General features: G+C 38.0%; 1 long non-coding RNA gene across 1 annotated transcript; it reads right to left on the minus strand.

The window, feature by feature from the left end:
* Positions 1–9,930: 9,930 nt before the first annotated feature.
* LOC132979603 (uncharacterized) lies at positions 9,931–10,623 on the minus strand. The gene is made up of 2 exons (XR_009674071.1): positions 10,197–10,623; positions 9,931–10,102 (listed from the first exon to the last, which is right to left on the minus strand). It is a non-coding gene; the product is annotated as an uncharacterized LOC132979603 (long non-coding RNA).
* Between the last annotated feature and the right edge of the window lie 5,087 nt (positions 10,624–15,710).

A 15,710-nucleotide genomic window follows, 5' to 3' on the forward strand; every position in this document is an offset into this window, starting at 1 on the left:
TGTGAGTTTTCAGGGGCCCTGTCCGAATAGCCACAGTTCAGTAGTCAGTACTTTTCAGTGTACTGAACTCTCGTGGTCATTCAGTGGTCATTTTTTGGGTCCACCTCAGTATACTGAACATTTCAGTATGGATATTAACTTCCGGGTTTCATGCAGTATGGATCGGATGCGTGCTTTCAGGAAATGAATTGTATTTTACCCACAATGCTGTGCGAAATTAAACGTAAATCGTCACTTTACGTGCGCCTCCAAATCAAAACAAACGAGCGTGGATTAATTTAATCTATTTTTAATCTAGAGTTAAAGTCACGACTGAAATCACTACTTTAAATTAACAACAGAAAATAAAACAAATATCTACATTATTATAAAACCTTTCTCCCTCTATTTAAATAATGATTTCACTATTTAAATGAGTCTTTATTGGTTTATTTTATATTCTGTATATTACTGTCTTTCATTTGTTCTTTATGTACTGTATGTTATTTAGTTATTTAATCTTTTACTTGATTTACATTGTGATATTGTTTTTTGTTTACCTGACTTTAGATGAGCATTACTCTTCTTGAATAAAGATAAACAAAAAAAACAAAAAACGGGTGAATGCGGCCGGTTCAGGTAACGTAAATGACGTCACTTCCATACTGAATGAATCAGACGAAGTAGGAACAAATATCTGCCTACTGTGTGCGCATACTAAACAGTATACAGCAGGTAGTAGGTACTAAACAGTATACAACAGATAGTAGATACTAAACAGTAAACAGCAGATAGTAGATACTGAACAGTATACAGCAGATAGTAGGTACTAAACAGTAAACAGCAGATAGTACGTACTAAACAGTAGACAGCAGATAGTACGTACTAAACAGTATACAGCAGATAGTACGTACTAAACAGTATACAGCAGATAGTACGTACTAAACAGTATACAACAGATAGTAGATACTAAACAGTAAACAGCAGATAGTAGATACTAAACAGTATACAACAGATAGTAGATACTAAACAGTATATAGTAGATACTAAACAGTAAACAGCAGATAGTAGGTACTAAACAGTATACAGCAGATAGTAGATACTAAACAGTAAACAGCAGATAGTACGTACTAAACAGTAAACAGCAGATAGTACGTACTAAACAGTAAACAGCAGATAGTACGTACTAAACAGTATACAGCAGATAGTAGATACTAAACAGTAAACAGCAGATAGTAGGTACTAAACAGTATACAGCAGATAGTAGGTACTAAACAGTAAACAGCAGATAGTAGGTACTAAACAGTATACAGCAGATAGTAGGTACTAAACAGTAAACAGCAGATAGTACGTACTAAACAGTATACAACAGATAGTACGTACTAAACAGTATACAACAGCTAGTAGATACTAAACAGTAAACAGCAGATAGTACGTACTAAACAGTAAACAGCAGATAGTACGTACTAAACAGTATACAACAGATAGTAGATACTAAACAGTAAACAGCAGATAGTAGGTACTAAACAGTATACAGCAGATAGTAGATACTAAACAGTAAACAGCAGATAGTACGTACTAAACAGTATACAGCAGATAGTAGATACTAAACAGTAAACAGCAGATAGTACGTACTAAACAGTAAACAGCAGATAGTACGTACTAAACAGTAAACAGCAGATAGTACGTACTAAACAGTAAACAGCAGATAGTACGTACTAAACAGTATACAGCAGATAGTAGGTACTAAACAGTATACAGCAGATAGTAGGTACTAAACAGTATACAGCAGATAGTAGGTACTAAACAGTAAACAGCAGATAGTACGTACTAAACAGTATAAAACAGATAGTACGTACTAAACATTATACAACAGCTAGTAGATACTAAACAGTAAACAGCAGATAGTACGTACTAAACAGTAAACAGCAGATAGTACGTACTAAACAGTATACAACAGATAGTAGATACTAAACAGTAAACAGCAGATAGTAGGTACTAAACAGTATACAACAGATAGTAGATACTAAACAGTAAACAGCAGATAGTACGTACTAAACAGTATACAGCAGATAGTAGATACTAAACAGTAAACAGCAGATAGTACGTACTAAACAGTAAACAGCAGATAGTACGTACTAAACAGTAAACAGCAGATAGTACGTACTAAACAGTATACAACAGATAGTACGTACTAAACAGTATACAACAGCTAGTAGATACTAAACAGTAAACAGCAGATAGTACGTACTAAACAGTAAACAGCACATAGTAGATACTAAACAGTATACAGCAGATAGTAGATACTAAACAGTAAACAGCAGATAGTAGATACTAAACAGTATACAGCAGATAGTAGATACTAAACAGTAAACAGCAGATAGTAGATACTAAACAGTATACAGCAGATAGTAGATACTAAACAGTATACAACAGATAGTAGATACTAAACAGTATACAGCAGATAGTAGATACTAAACAGTATACAGCAGATAGTAGATACTAAACAGTATACAGCAGATAGTAGATACTAAACAGTAAACAGCAGATAGTAGATACTAAACAGTAAACAGCAGATAGTAGGTACTAAACAGTATACAGCAGATAGTAGATACTAAACAGTAAACAGCAGATAGTAGATACTAAACAGTAAACAGCAGATAGTAGATACTAAACAGTAAACAGCAGATAGTAGGTACTAAACAGTATACAGCAGATAGTAGATACTAAACAGTAAACAGCAGATAGTAGATACTAAACAGTAAACAGCAGATAGTACGTACTAAACAGTATACAACAGATAGTACGTACTAAACAGTATACAGCAGATAGTACGTACTAAACAGTAAACAGCAGATAGTACGTACTAAACAGTAAACAGCAGATAGTACGTACTAAACAGTAAACAGCAGATAGTACGTACTAAACAGTAAACAGCAGATAGTACGTACTAAACAGTATACAACAGATAGTAGATACTAAACAGTAAACAGCAGATAGTACGTACTAAACAGTAAACAGCACATAGTAGATACTAAACAGTATACAGCAGATAGTAGATACTAAACAGTAAACAGCAGATAGTAGATACTAAACAGTATACAGCAGATAGTAGATACTAAACAGTATACAGCAGATAGTACGTACTAAACAGTAAACAGCAGATAGTACGTACTAAACAGTAAACAGCAGATAGTACGTACTAAACAGTATACAACAGATAGTAGATACTAAACAGTAAACAGCAGATAGTACGTACTAAACAGTAAACAGCAGGTAGTACGTACTAAACAGTAAACAGCAGATAGTACGTACTAAACAGTAAACAGCAGATAGTACGTACTAAACAGTAAACAGCAGATAGTACGTACTAAACAGTATACAACAGATAGTAGATACTAAACAGTAAACAGCAGATAGTACGTACTAAACAGTAAACAGCACATAGTAGATACTAAACAGTATACAGCAGATAGTAGATACTAAACAGTAAACAGCAGATAGTAGATACTAAACAGTATACAGCAGATAGTAGATACTAAACAGTATACAGCAGATAGTAGATACTAAACAGTAAACAGCAGATAGTAGATACTAAACAGTATACAGCAGATAGTAGATACTAAACAGTATACAGCAGATAGTAGATACTAAACAGTATACAACAGATAGTAGATACTAAACAGTATATAGTAGATACTAAACAGTATACAGCAGATAGTAGATACTAAACAGTATACAACAGATAGTAGATACTAAACAGTAAACAGCAGATAGTAGATACTAAACAGTAAACAGCAGATAGTAGATACTAAACAGTAAACAGCAGATAGTAGGTACTAAACAGTATACAGCAGATAGTAGATACTAAACAGTATACAGCAGATAGTAGATACTAAACAGTAAACAGCAGATAGTAGATACTAAACAGTAAACAGCAGATAGTAGATACTAAACAGTAAACAGCAGATAGTAGATACTAAACAGTATACAGCAGATAGTAGATACTAAACAGTATACAACAGATAGTAGATACTAAACAGTATATAGTAGATACTAAACAGTATACAGCAGATAGTAGATACTAAACAGTATACAACAGATAGTAGATACTAAACAGTAAACAGCAGATAGTAGATACTAAACAGTAAACAGCAGATAGTAGATACTAAACAGTAAACAGCAGATAGTAGGTACTAAACAGTATACAGCAGATAGTAGATACTAAACAGTATACAGCAGATAGTAGATACTAAACAGTATACAGCAGATAGTAGATACTAAACAGTATACAACAGATAGTAGATACTAAACAGTAAACAGCAGATAGTAGATACTAAACAGTAAACAGCAGATAGTAGATACTAAACAGTAAACAGCAGATAGTAGATACTAAACAGTAAACAGCACGGATAGTAGGTACTGTTTACTGCCTACTGACAGATTGAGTAGGTACTTGGCAATTCGGATACAGCCACGGATTTACAGAAGTGAGGTGCTCTAAAGGAAGAACTAGTTTGAGTTGGTGCTGAGTTGTTTCAGTCTAATGTTCCCTCTAGTGGATGTTGTGGAGTATTGTGTTGTCTTCTCTCCAGAGGTTTTTGTACAGAGTTGTGGTGTTTTCTGTCCAACGAACAAAGAAGTGCTTCTGATTCAAAATCATCTTTTTTAATGAATAAAGCTCTGATATTCTTAATGACCTACCTGTTAATGTGAGCAGTAACAAAGTCACAAACTGACTCAAATATACTGAAAGCATCTTTAAACATAAAGAGTCTCCTCTTGTATAAACCACATTTGTGAAAGTTTGTCTTTTTGGTCGTTGAGTCACAGTTTGACTCCTCCCTTTAACCCCTCCCTCCACTCAACTCTACAGTCATCTTTGTTTGTCTCTTATGTAGGACTGTACTGTAGTGAGGAATCAAACCACCCTGCAACAGATCAAGAGATTTCCATTTGGAGAGACAGGACTCAAATTCAGAATTGATTCTAAAGTCAAAAATGCATATTCCCAGAAAGAGAGAGAGAAAAGTGACTGAATATATGTACTAATTTAGTTGATATGCTGTAAATTTGCATGGTTCATGTATCTGCTGCACATTTGCTGTTTATGCATTTGTCATGTCTCTCTGTTGCACAGTTTTAGATATGTTTTTAACATGTATATGTTACAGGTCTCAAAATGAGATCCCATAAGCAGATGAGAATTTCTGTATAAACAGAAGAAAAGAATGAGACAGGCAACTGTGCTTCTATTCAGTTCAGCTTCACTCGGTAGAATCTTTATGAAACAGTATTCAAAATAAATGCTTCTTTTTCTGACACTTTGTGTTTTGTTTTCTGTATTCTAATAGTGCATCATTAATACAGAATTCACAACATCACAAATAATCACAATACAAACTGTCGATCAATTCCATATCTGGTTTTCAAGATAAAACTTATATTTACGGTTTCTACAAAATAATCCTATATGCTACGGGTGTTTAACGACATAAACACACATTTAATCAGCTCTATAACTGAACTAGAGTTTACTTTTACTCTAAAACTACTTGAGGACAATATTAACCTCAGCTGTATAATTTCCCGGGCTATTAAAAGGTAATTGAATGTAACCTCACTCACAGATGTAAATAAAGGGAGACTAGCATGTTGCTCCTAGTACAATAGCTGAAGACTGACAAATATAACTCCTTATAACATTGAAACCGTACACATATGACAATAACAACAATATCCATAACCTTCAGAACACTTAATCACACTGTTAATATAATATCTGTTTTGAAATGAGATGTGCAGGAGCTCATTTAAATCAACACAAAAGACACGACGATCGCCGGCGCCATCTTGGCCCGCACGCGGTAACCTTAGCATAGTATCTACTAGTTCATAAACACATAAAGTTCAACTACCTTTACAAATGTGATGTAGCATGTTTCCTTTGTGTTTATCAATATTTATATGCATTTACACATGTGTTTTAACCATACAAACCTGTATAAACAGAAGAAAAGAATGAGACAGGCAACTGTGCTTCTATTCAGTTCAGCTTCACTCGGTAGAATGAGGAAGAAACGAGAGTCCCGTAACAAAGACAGTCCATGCATGGGAGAAGCCCAGCGCCCCACTGCCTCCTGCTGGTGACACTGAAGTGTACTGTTATCTGGCTATTATAGCACATATTAGTTGCTTTCCTGGCAATATTATTCCAAAATAAAAACATAGACACATTACATGACAACATATACTTTCTGATACGTGTGACAGCGTCTGGTGTTGGCTTCTTTTTCAGACCTGCACAATGAAAGCGATACTACCTACAGATGCATCAAACTCATTCTTCATTACACAGACTAATGAAGGCAACATTCAACAAATAATTAATCTAATACCTCTCAGGCTAAAGATATGTTTGGATTAGATACTGAATTCATAAATAAGCATTCTCCACTTGTAAAGCCCCTAACACACATCACAGGTGACGGTAAAGTTTTGGGAGCAGTATTTCTAGACCTGAAAGAGGCCTTTGATACTGTAAACCGTGACTTGATTTATAATACTCAAAAAAATCTACATTTCTGTAATCAAGCTCTCAGGTGATTTAAGTCATGTCTGGAATTTTGAAAGCAATGAGTTAAAATCAATAGTTCAATATCATCCCCTCAACACTGTAATGTTGGCGTACCACAAGGCTCCATTCTGGGGCCGCTGCTCTTTTGCCTATACATTAACCAACTACCAGACAGCTGTGAAGATGTTTGTTGCCAGTTGTATGTCGACAATCATCCACGTGTCATCAAAGACCCCATGACAGGCTGCTGAGTTGTTAAATAGGCAATTGGTCAGTGTGTCATAACAGCTAAAAAGTGACGTTTTAACTCTAAACTGTGCTCCTCCTTGAAATGTAAGAAAAGCTCAAGTTTTGATATTTCAATCAGACTATGAACAGTATGTTTGAACAGTGACTCCCTCTAGTGGATGTTTTTGAGTATTGTGTTCTCCAGAGGTTTTTGTACAGAGTTGTGGTGTTTCCTGTCACTGTGGGCCTCAGAGCACAGTAGTACACAGCAGAGTCAGTCAGCTGAAGCTTCTGGATCTTCAGAGGAACTGATGTACCATTTTTTGCAGCTTTAAATCTGTCATCTGAGATCCCAGGAGCATTTCCTGAAAAACTTCCATAGCTTTTCCACAGGTACTTTGGGAAATCACCCATTTCTTGTCTGTACCAGAACAAAGAGGGGGTTGTGTCAGTTGTCTCAAATTTACAATCAAGTGTGACTGTGTCTCCTTCAGAAGCAAAGACATCTTCTGTTGGCTGGATCACTCTGTCTTCTCCTTTACACTCTGAGAAAAACAGAACATGAGGAGGGAGAGATTAATTGTTGTCAAAAATACTTACTAGGTCAGAAAAGTTACGTAGCTAGAGAATCAGACACACAAACATGTACAGAGTAATCAGAATATGTTCTTTGTCTCTCACCTAATAAAAGAGCAGCCAGAATAATCCACAGCCAAAGTTCCATCTCTACAACAAGGTTTAAACCAACAGGAGGAACTCTCTGATGTTCAACATTCAGAGTGAGAAAAGTTCTCTTCCTTGCAGCAGTTTGTATTGACAGAAAGGTTGAACTCAGTGCAGAGGTGATGAACCTCCTACCTGATAATGTCGCCCTCAAGTGGAGGAAAAACATTAAATAGATCAGATCAGTTCTTCTGCAGTGAGCCTGCTGGTTCTGTATGCTTACATAATGCATCAACCTACAACTATGATGCAAATGTGCAGAAGTGTGTCCCAGACCCACCGTCCATCCTTCACCTCTGGGAGAGACTTCCAAGTTTCCAAGCAGTCTTCTTTCCTCTGCCAGCACATACAGACACAGTACCATTAAATCTATGTGTCATCCTGTCGCTCCTGGTTGAGGTCCGTTGTGGATCCGGAGAAGGTCTTCTTCCAGGGATGCATAGCCACTATTACAGGTTGGTTGGTTGATCTGAGTGGACTCTATAAAGATTCATCTGTTAATACATGACAGGGGACACAAATGTTCCAGTTGATGCTGTGGGGTGGCTTGGATTGCTTGGATGTAGAGGTCTAGGTCTGATCTATCAGGATATGTCACTTTTAAAGAGTTGTGACAAAAACACCATCGCAGGAGAGGATTCTGAAAAAGATGCAGATGAAATCAACCCAGCACCAACCACCATACCACATTTAACTAGAGTATCATCTTGAAGGGGTCATTAACGGACAAACCATGCTGATTTTTTTAATGGATTTCACATACCAAAATCCTTTGGGTTTCATACACATTCATTGGTTTTAAAGTTGTTAGGACAAGATGAAAACGTCCTTCCTCAACATCACTTCATTAGGCTGTATTTAATATAATTGAAGGGTGCTGTAAATTCTGATGACATCACCGGTGGACATATTCAAACTCATTAACTCTTAAGAACAGTTTAAAGGCTTTATATGTGATTTTTCACACTTAAATGTATCAGAAATCAAGTATGTCCATTGTATATAACTCTCTGAGTCATGACTGTTTCCAATGAGTGAGGACCTGCAGTCCCACTGGCTTTGTTGATATAGAAGCAATGTTTATCTAGCCGGCCCGGCCACCCCCTTCTTTAGGCCGCCCCCTTTCACTAATCTAAATAATGCTATCAGCTTGGCACTCATTATGCAGAAATCACATTAGGCTAAGTTTCGCAATGCTTTTGTTGTTGCTGTCATCATGTGATAAATACTTTACATTCTCTACAATACAGATGCATGAAAACAATGTTTTGGCTGGGGAGATCAAACTTACTGTTTCTAAGGATAATTGAATTCATGTGTGCTGTTATTTCTTTCAGATTTGAAAAGGGTCCTGCAGGTCACGATTGTGTCGAGGAGGCTCTGTTCAGGAGCAGGGATGCCCCTGAACAGGGAACAGCGTCCAGACGACCCTCGGAAGCTTGGACCATTGGCACCCATTCCCCCCCCAACCCACTGCAGAACTTGCTGAGAAACAACTCAGACCAGGTCTTGGTATGTAATTCATAAAAATGTGAATTAACTGAAGAGTATTAGATGTGAATATTTGAATTAAATTTATAATAATTTACTTACAATTTGATATTTTTGGTCCCCATTTGCAGATCCAGCACAGCCAGACAACAAGAGCTGCTGTGAAAGCACAACCTCCTTTTGTACGAACATTCATCTGCAGTTTCTGGCTACAAGTACAGCTGCTGTAATATAGGAGGACCGCATGCTGTGGTAAAACCAGCAATTTGCTCCCCACATCAAAACAAAAGTGCCTTTTGCTACGACCCTCGAACCAATCACTTCAAACGCACCTTTTTTTTTTATGCACTATGACTTTATGGACTTTGTCAAACAAATATCCATTTTGCACCAATGGTGCTGTTTTATCACAGGCTGCTTCAATAATATCAGCATGGTCTATTTTTTTATTTTCAAGATGTACGAACACATTTAGCATTTTTTGTCTAAATGTTCAGAGCATTATTTCAATAAATAAATACTTATCAACAGCTTTTTAATTGTTTTTTTCTGTAAATTGGTTGGCTTATTTAGTCTGTATCTGTAAATGATGATCTTTTATTTTTAGAAGACTGCTTCAAATGTTTTTAATCTTTGTCCCCCCAAATATTGAACTCAATTACAGTATGATAGTCACATGCTGTAATGACTATACTTGTCTGTGTAGACATGTCAAAAATATGCATACATGCTTCTGCTTTGTAAATATTAACAGCTCACTGTCATGTAATTATAAGCAAGAACACTGTGGCTTACTTCTGTGTTTTCACTAGCTAATGCATAGAAGAGGAAACCTTTTACTTCCTACTAGAAAATGTGTATGTGGTTTTCACAGATCATGATGAGGATGTTACGGTTTGTATCCAGACCCAAAAGCAGACACGGCAGCAAAGTTGAAGGGTTTGAGGTTTTATTGCAGGGTTTGGGAAAGGTGGATGGCTGACTGGCTGGCTGGTAATGACGGCGTGGAGGAGACTATGGAGTAGCTGGTTCTGTAGGCAGGCGGGTGATTGGTTGAGTTGTCTGAGAGGAGAGCAGACTGGAGGAGAAGACACTGGTGAGAATCTGGACAACAGGGGAGAAAAATCAGTTAGGATCCACTAGTAAAACACTAGGAACAAAACTCTAACAAATGTTAGGAGCAGCCGATAGTATCTACCACTTCAGTAGACTCAATAATCTGGCAATGAGTCGAGTTGAGCCCAGGGCTTTTAGCTTGAGACAGATGAGCAGATGAGCTGCAGGTGTGAGTAGTCACCCGGTGTTGATTGCAGCCACACCCTCCAGAGACACACACACAGACAGACAGAGGGGGAGGGGACACAAAGGATACACAGAAACAGGATCACAGCCAGAGCCGTAACAGAGGATATGCAAATACAATTGATCAGACCTTTTACATCAATAAATTAGATTTATTTAAAAAAATGCAACATTAAATAATTCTAACGGAATACAAAGCACTTCAAACAAACAAGTTGATGTTGGCATTTGATGCCCAAATTGTGCATGTAGCCAAATGTAAAAGAAGTTTTGCTAGTGGCCAGGAATATATCCGGTATACTGAGCATAGGGATCAGGCCACCCCTAATCCTCCACACACAGCAGCTGGGAATTACCAACCGGTTTCCAATATATAAAGCTTCAGTATGTAGCAAAGCGGTACTCCCGGTTGTCTTGCGCTGGCTCCCTTGCCCTGCCAAGTTGAGTGATGTGGACCCGCAAAACACCTGCATCAAGGCAGTAAAGGGCGAATGATGCCAAACGGCTGAAGCAATGGCCTCGGACACTCGACCGGCCCCGCGACCGGCCCCTCTTCAGGAGCCATACCGACATCCGACTGTAAAGAAATGACAAACATTCAGAGGGATTCAAGTGAGAACACTTATTCATTGCTGTTTCTAGCATTTTACAATCACCGAAATTATTCTAATGGTAAAAGATGGCTAACTAGCAGTAGCAGTGCAAACTGCAAGCTACAAATTACTTTGGCCTACTCCGGAGTAGAAAATAAAATAGCTCCTAACACAGGTGAATATCTTCGGGATATAAAAAATAACGCTTAAACAATGACATTACTAAAAACGTCTTACTTACCTCGTCACTTCACATTTTTCCATAAGAAAGCTTTTACAAGGGAAATGTTATCCACCGCTGGAGCTTGACTACTTACGAACGCGAGTTGAGCGGGGGGGACTCGGAGGTGTGTTGCTGGAGTAGAGACGGAGGCTACAGCATGGAGGAGGCGTGGCCAAACAGCCATCTGGTTTGATTTCATGCTGGTGCTCAAGGGCGACATCTACTGGATCAAAACATCACATATAAAGACTTTAAAGAAAATGATTGTACAGAACTGGAGTTCAGTCAGGACCACTTTGTCAAGACAAAAATACTTTATTATTTGTGCAATTATTTATATTCAGCGGTTGTTCTGGATCTCCCTGCCCGTCCACCTGACAACAGCATGACATTGATTAAGTCAGAACAGAATAAAAGGAGGAGCTGGGGTGGAGGAGGTTTGTGAATGTAGCTTGCAGAGGGAGCAGCAAAGAGTAGGCAGTCTAGAGCAGTTATAATAAAGCGTCATAAGTACTGTTTGGCCAATAGGATGCTTTGAAGCAAATCAGCTGATGAAGTTTGCTTGAGATCAGCTGTTACCAAAATCTCTGGCATAAAAGAAGAGCGTGACTCTGTGGCCTGCCTGAACTAATGCTACGCTATATTTTTGTGATATCTCCAATACAGAAAACCACAACAATTAGCTAGGTGGCTTTAGCATTATTTCATATTTCTTTGTACTTTGATACACATAACCACACCCAAATACATATTTAACTCTGAGAAACATTTATTAGCTAGTTCTAATTGACTTCACAGAGGGATTAGCTTGCTACTGGGCTAGTTACATTAGCTACCTAACTTTCAAGCATTATCTACTTTGTGATTCATTTTGAGTAGTTATTTGATGGCACTTTGAAAATATGCAGATTATCTTAATATAACATCGAGTAAGGTCTCGACCTGCTCTTTTGTAAAGTGTCTTGAGATGACACTTGTTATGATTTGGTGCTATACAAAATGTGTAGTTAGTAGCTGAGTATTTAATTCCCTCAGTGTCTCATCAGCAGCTGTAACCACAGAGACTCTGATCAAACAGGAATCATCACAATCCATCTGACATGAAGCTGTGGTTTGAATCCCACTTCCCTCCTCTTTGAAGAGTAGTCAGATATCTGTGTTCAGGTTTTTGTACAGCCTCTTCTACACTTTGTATCACTGTGTTTCTAAAGCACAGTAGTAGAGAGCTGTGTCTTCAGGGGTTAGCTTTCTAATGGTCAGTTCAGTTGAGCTGCGTGATGTTTGAGATTCATATCGTTTATCTGGAATATATTCCCGATTGCTATTATCTCTGGCTCCTTTCCAGAGTATAAACTGAGGTGCCTGGAGGTCAGAATGATGTCTGTACCAGTAGAGGTAAACATACTGGTTTGTTGTCTCATAGTTACATCTGAGTGTGACAGATTCTCCTTCTGTTCCACTGACTTCATCGACTGTAGGAGAGATTTTGTCTCCAGCTGCTGGTCCTGTAAAAAGTGTAGAAATGGACAACATGAGACTAAACATTGTTAGTGAGGCTGAAGGGAAGACAGTGAATAGTGTCAACTCTACAGTTATAGTCAGAACAGACACATGTCAACAGTTCAGAGATTCCTGCTCTGAACTCCAGTTTACTTATTTAATAAATAGAATCATTAAAATGTGTTGTTCTTTTTATCTCACCAAAGAAAAGAGCAGCCAGAATAATCCACAGCCAAAGTTCCATCTCTACAACAAGGTTTAAACCAACAGGAGGAACTCTCTGATGTTCAACATTCAGACTGACGTTTGTTCTCTTCTCAGCAGAAGTTATTATTCAAAGACAGGTTGAGCTCAGTATCTGGGTTTTGTACCACCTACTAGATAATGTCGCCCTCTAGTGGAGGTTGATGCTGTCTAGTTGAGGTAAACATGTCAGGAGAGCAATGTGGGAGAAGTCTTCCAGCTGTTTGTAAAGACTGTGAATGTTTGGAACAGCAGAACTTCATGTTATAAAGTGGTTGAATCTATGACTGGATTTTAATAGAATCTAAAACTGGATCAATTCTTATCAGAAACTGGATCAAGTTATTTAAGATGACCTCATTTTCTACATCATGTCTTTAGTTTTAGTCACTGTTCAGATGATGGTCTGTATCATTAAATACCATTGAAGTTTATCAGTGTGTGACTCCCTCTAGTGGATGTTGTGGAGTATTGTGTTGTCTTCTCTCCAGAGGTTTTTGTACAGAGTTGTGGTGTTTCCTGTCACTGTGGGCTTCACAGCACAGTAGTACACAGCAGAGTCAGTCAGTGCAGCAGAGGAGATCTGTAGATCCAGATGGTTCTTTCCAGACACCTTAGTCGAGAACTCTGAGTCTGATTTGAGAGAGTCTGCTGGTCTTGAAGAATTACGCCCAGAGATATACAGAATAAACTCTGGTGTTTTTCCTGGATGTTGTCGATACCAGAAGAAATCATCACCACTAGAAACAGTCTTGGAGTATCTGTAGGACAGAGTTATAGTGCTGTCTTCTGAACCGAACACTTCATTCTTGACTGGAGTGAGATCATCACAGATAACACCTGAAGAAACAATAACACATACTGTCTTTAATGTGATTTCCAGTAGGAACAAAGAAGTGCTTCTGATTCAAAATCATCTTTTTTAATGAATAAAGCTCTGATATTCTTAATGACCTACCTGTTAATGTGAGCAGAAACAAAGTCACAAACTGACTCAAATATACTGAAAGCATCTTTAAACATAAAGAGTCTCCTCTTGTATAAACCACATTTGTGAAAGTTTGTCTTTTTGGTCGTTGAGTCACAGTTTGACTCCTCCCTTTAACCCCTCCCTCCACTCAACTCTACAATCATCTTTGTTTGTCTCTTATGTAGGACTGTACTGTAGTGAGGAATCAAACCACCCTGCAACAGATCAAGAGATTTCCATTTGGAGAGACAGGACTCAAATTCAGAATTGATTCTAAAGTCAAAAATGCATATTCCCAGAAAGAGAGAGAGAAAAGTGACTGAATTTATGTACTAATTTAGTTGATATGCTGTAAATTTGCATGGTTCATGTATCTGCTGCACATTTGCTGTTTATGCATTTGTCATGTCTCTCTGTTGCACAGTTTTAGATATGTTTTTAACATGTATATGTTACAGGTCTCAAAACGAGATCCCATAAGCAGATGAGAATTTCTGTATAAACAGAAGAAAAGAATGAGACAGGCAACTGTGCTTCGATTCAGTTCAGCTTCACTCGGTAGAATGAGGAAGAAACGAGAGTCCCGTAACAAAGACAGTCCATGCATGGGAGAAGCCCAGCGCCACACTGCCTCCTGCTGGAGACACTGAAGTGTACTGTTATCTGGCTATTATAGCACATATTAGTGATGATCTTTCCTGGCAATATTATTCCAAAATAAATACATAGACACATTACATGACAACATATACTTTCTGATACGTGTGACAGCGTCTGGTGTTGGCTTCTTTTTCAGACCTGCACAATGAAAGCGATACTACCTACAGATGCATCAAACTCATTCTTGTTTACACAGACTAATGAAGGCAACATTCAACAAATAATTATTCTAATACCTCTCAGGTTAAAGATATGTTTGGATTAGATACTGAATTCATAAATAAGCATTCTCCACTTGTAAAGCCCCTAACACACATCACAGGTGACGGTAAAGTTTTGGGAGCAGTATTTCTAGACCTGAAAGAGGCCTTTGATACTGTAAACCATGACTTGATTTATAATACTCAAAAAAATCTACATTTCTGTAATCAAGCTCTCAGGTGATTTAAGTCATGTCTGGAATTTTGAAAGCAATGAGTTAAAATCAATAGTTCAATATCATCCCCTCAACACTGTAATGTTGGCGTACCACAAGGCTCCATTCTGGGGCCGCTGCTCTTTTGCCTATACATTAACCAACTACCAGACAGCTGTGAAGATGTTTGTTGCCAGTTGTATGTCGACGATGCAATCATCCACGTGTCATCAAAGACCCCATGACAGGCTGCTGAGTTGTTAAATAAGCAATTGGTCAGTGTGTCATAACAGCTAAAAAGTGACGTCTTAACTCTAAACTATGCTCCTCCTTGAAATGTAAGAAAAGCTCAAGTTTTGATATTTCAATCAGACTATGAACAGTATGTTTGAACAGTGACTCCCTCTAGTGGATGTTTTTGAGTATTGTGTTGTCTTCTCTCCAGAGGTTTTTGTACAGAGTTGTGGTGTTTCCTGTCACTGTGGGCCTCAGAGCACAGTAGTACACAGCAGAGTCAGTCAGCTGAAGCTTCTGGATCTTCAGGGGAACAGATATCCCGTTGATTGCAGCTTTAAATCTGTCTTCCGAGATCCCAGGAGCATTTTCTGCTTTGTTTGAGTAGCATCTCAACATGTATTTTGGAAAGTCCCCTGCTTCTTGTCTGTACCAGAACAAAGAGGGATTTGTGTCAGTGGTCTCAAATGTACAATCAAGTGTGACTGTGTCTCCTTCAGAAGCAAATACATCTTCTGTTGGCTGGATCACTCTGTCTTCTCCTTTACACTCTGAGAAAAATAGAACATGAG

This window comes from Labrus mixtus, chromosome 8, assembly GCF_963584025.1.
Source record: "Labrus mixtus chromosome 8, fLabMix1.1, whole genome shotgun sequence".
NCBI classification, from domain to species: Eukaryota; Metazoa; Chordata; class Actinopteri; order Labriformes; family Labridae; genus Labrus; species Labrus mixtus.